The 4,226-nt window shown below is 32.3% G+C and overlaps 1 pseudogene; it reads right to left on the bottom strand.

Annotated features, from left to right (window-relative positions):
• Positions 1 to 540: 540 nt before the first annotated feature.
• On the bottom strand, positions 541 to 659 carry LOC128658461 (uncharacterized; annotated as a pseudogene).
• Positions 660 to 4,226: the final 3,567 nt, after the last annotated feature.

Raw genomic sequence — 4,226 nt, 5'->3', positions numbered from 1 at the left:
TAACCACACCTATTCAGGTGTGGAAGTGAACCTGCCTCCTCAGGTGTGAGAGTGCACACCTGTTTCAATCAGACCATAGTTAGAATACAATGATTAAAACCATTTCCAAATAATTCACATTATACTAAAAAACAAACAAGTACTGTACAAATTGGTTAATACAGGATATAAAAAACAACAACCATAGCCAAACATTATCTTATGGTGGATATCATGTCAGCATCATATGTTATAGGATATTATTATGGTATTCTAAAATAGTAACATTAAAAAAAATTTCCCCACCCTTTTTTTTATATACACACATACATATATAAAAAGTACATGATATTCTAATTATTGGTGTTCATACCAAATGTCTTAGTATGTTGTCAGTTAGTCTAAATAAGTTAAAGTTTTATTAAAGCACCTATTGATGTTAACAGCCTTTGGTCAAATATTTATAAGCAAGATTTTCTATAGGAGAGAGCCCTTTAAATTATGCAGGCCTTATTGAAAAAAAAAATATATATATATATATATATACACACACATATTTTAAGTCTAATGCACCTGGAGTTCCCAGGCAGTCTCCCATCCAGGTACTGACCAGGCCTGGCCCTGCTTAGCTTCCAAGATCAAACGGGATCAGGTACATTCAGTGAAGTGTGGTAATATCTTAATCTAATCAATATGAAATGTATGTATTAAGCAATAGATAAGTATACTCAGTGAATATCTATTAACCTACTCTAATGTGTAAAAACGGGGTTGTAATACATTATGTTCAATATACAAAAATAAGATGGTATAGAAATACAGTAGTAACTATATTGTTTAATGTGTTGGAGATAATGTTGAGGTGTATATTGTGAGTGCAGACTTAACTAAAATGATACAATAAAAATAAAAATGTTCAGTGAACAGTGTATATGTTTTCTAATGTGCAGCATATATATTCATAAATCCATAATAGTATGGGTGTATTACATGTATTAAACCGGTATATCCTATGTTGGTATAACAAACCCATATCTTGAAGTGGAATATATAGATATACATACACATACATGAACACACATATACGTATATACACACACACACACATATATACATATATATATACATACATACACACATATACACACATACATACATATACACATACACACATACATACACATACATATATATATATACATATACACACACAAATACACACATACATACACACACATATATATACATATACACATATATACACACCCACACATACACATCGCATGTGCCCTAAATGATTGTGTTATATACCAATCATGACTATAATGTGATCAACCTTATGTGATGTATGATACATACATGTGTGCTGTGATATATAAAAGTGAAGAAGAATAAATGTATGACTATAAAGTCAATATGTGTAGTATATCATATAAATTTGTACTGTGATATACAAAGAGGAGAAAAATAGCTATAAAGTCAATATATACACCTCTGATAATACCTGTGTAATATTAAATAGCTATAGTGTTGCATGGAAAAAAAATGATGACCTGATAATCCACAGCAAGATGTACAAAAATATTATATTCAAAAAGTAGACATATCTATGTTCTCATTCAATCCTGTGGGAAAGAGAGTACCAAATTTATAGATCCAGTAGGTTTCCCTTTGACATAACTTTTTGAACCTATTAGTTCCTTGCTTGTATTGTATTCTCTCTAGAGGGGTTATGCAAAATTGGCATTTAGTACCACAATGATGTTGAACATGATGTCTTGATACACTATGTTTGAGTGAACCTTTCTCTATGTTTCTAAAGTGTTCTCCCCATCTGCTTCTGACTTTCCTTATGGTTCTACCTAGGTATTGCATCCCACATTTACAGGTTAATAGGTATATGACATAATTAGAGCTACAATCTAATCTATCCTTAAGTTCATATGTACATCCTGTGATAGAAGAAGTGACACTAGTTGCCCCATGCGTGACATATTTACACATGTTGCATCTTTTAATTCTACATTTAAAAGCTCCTTTTTGTTGGTGTCTATTGTTGGACAGACCTCCTATTCCTGATGTTCTTTTGGACATTATGATTTTGCTGGGGGCTATTTTCTGTTTAATGGTTGGGGCTCTCAGAAATGTAATGTTAGGGGAATCATCCAAAATCCCTTTTAAAATCAGATCTTTTTTAAGAAGGTACCAGTGTTTCTTAATTATTTTTGTAATGGCTTTATAGTTGGAGTTATAGTTAGTTATAAATGTAGTCTGCTTTTTGTTACTATTACATCTATTTAACCCATTATAAGGTAGCGGATTAAGAATTTCATTTCTATTTAGTTCTCTTGCCCTTCGGTAACCTTCTTCTAAGAGCATTGGAGGGTACCCTTTTTCAAGAAATCTATTTTTTAAGATAAGGGATTGCTCATCATATGTCTCTAATAATGTGCAATTACGCCTAATCCGTCTAAACTGACTAAATGGAATATTTTCCTTCCAACTCTTTAGATGGTTACTTTGATAGTCTAAAAAGTTTTTGCTATCTACTAATTTAAAGAAGGTTTTGGATTGGACCCTATTATTTATATCCCAAGTGAGCACTATATCAAGATATTCAATTTCTTCCAAATGTATTTTGTGAGTGAAGGTTAGACCAAAATCATTAGTATCAAGTTTAAAAGCAAATTCTCTAGCTGAATCCAATGACCCATTCCAAATGATGATTAGATCATCTATGTATCTACCATAGAAGACCAGGTTCTCATCCCAGCTTCCACCGTTGATATAAATATCTTCAAAACAACCCATTACCAAATTAGCGAAGCTGGGAGCGAACCTGGTCCCCATGGCAGTACCCTTGGTCTGTATATAATAATTATCTTGATATTTAAAATAGTTATGTTTTAATATAAATCCAATTAGCTTCAATATATATTCTTTCTGAATATCTGGCATATAAAAATCTTCAAATAGATATTCAGAAACACATTTTAACCCTATTTCATGTGATATATTGGAATATAGTGCGTTTACATCGCTTGTCATCCATAGGTATTTACTTTTTCTTGTAATATTAGAAAGTTTATGAAGTAAGTCTGTGGTGTCCTTAATGTATGAGGGAAGTTGTCTAACATATTTTTGCAGAAAAAAATCCACATATGCTGATAGATGATCTGTGATACTATTCATACCTGCTATTATAGGTCTACCTGGTGGTGTTTGTAGATTTTGTGGATTTTGGGTAGGTGGTAAAAATATGGAATACTGGGATTTTTTGGTGTTAAATATTGTTTTTCTTTCAAGGTCAAGATACCTTCTTCAAATCCAAATTGAATAATAGAATTTAATTTCTTAGTGAACAGAAGTGTAGGGTCTTGATCTAGAGGCCTATAGTACTCAAAATCCTTTATTATTCTATCTGCTTCCTTCAAGTAATCTTGATAGTCCTGTAGGACTATACCACCCCCCTTGTCCGCCTGACGTATGACTATTGAATCATTTTTTGACAATTTTAGAAGGGCTCTCTTTTCATTAGGCCAAAGATTTGAATCACCTAGAACATGTTTAGGGATGTTGGCTAAATCCTCCAGAACCATATTTTGGAATACATCTATAAAAGAACCTTCTTCCTGAGGGGGCATGAAGGATGAGGGTAGGCATTTGTCTGAATGAATATAGCCTTCATAAAGGTTATCCACTAGTGGATCAATATCATTGTGAATCACTAACTGGGGATTTCTTTCGGCCATAGCATCTGTTACAATAGGTATACCTTCAATACCTTTGTTTTTCAAGATTTTTTTCGCGAAATATTTTTGTAAGGAGAGTTTACGAGTGAATCTATTTAGATCTACAATCAAATAGATTAAAAGTATTGTGGGTGTTGGAAGGGCAAAAATATAGTCCTTTGCCTAAAACTCTAATTTCATTGTTGTCCAGTACATGGCTGGACAGATTATATATACCTTTACTTAATTTCTCCAATTTTGTCTTTTTTGCGGTGTCCCCTCTCCCTCTTCTCCCTCTTGACCGTGTGATCTTTTTATCCCTTGGTTGATTTATGAATATATATGCTGCACATTAGAAAACATATACACTGTTCACTGAACATTTTTATTTTTATTGTATCATTTTAGTTAAGTCTGCACTCACAATATACACCTCAACATTATCTCCAACACATTAAACAATATTGTTACTACTGTATTTCTATACCATCTTATTTTTGTATATTGAACATAATG

Source organism: Bombina bombina, chromosome 4 (assembly GCF_027579735.1).
Source record: "Bombina bombina isolate aBomBom1 chromosome 4, aBomBom1.pri, whole genome shotgun sequence".
Classification (NCBI taxonomy): Eukaryota; Metazoa; Chordata; class Amphibia; order Anura; family Bombinatoridae; genus Bombina; species Bombina bombina.
This window is presented reverse-complemented; position numbering and strand designations above follow the sequence as displayed.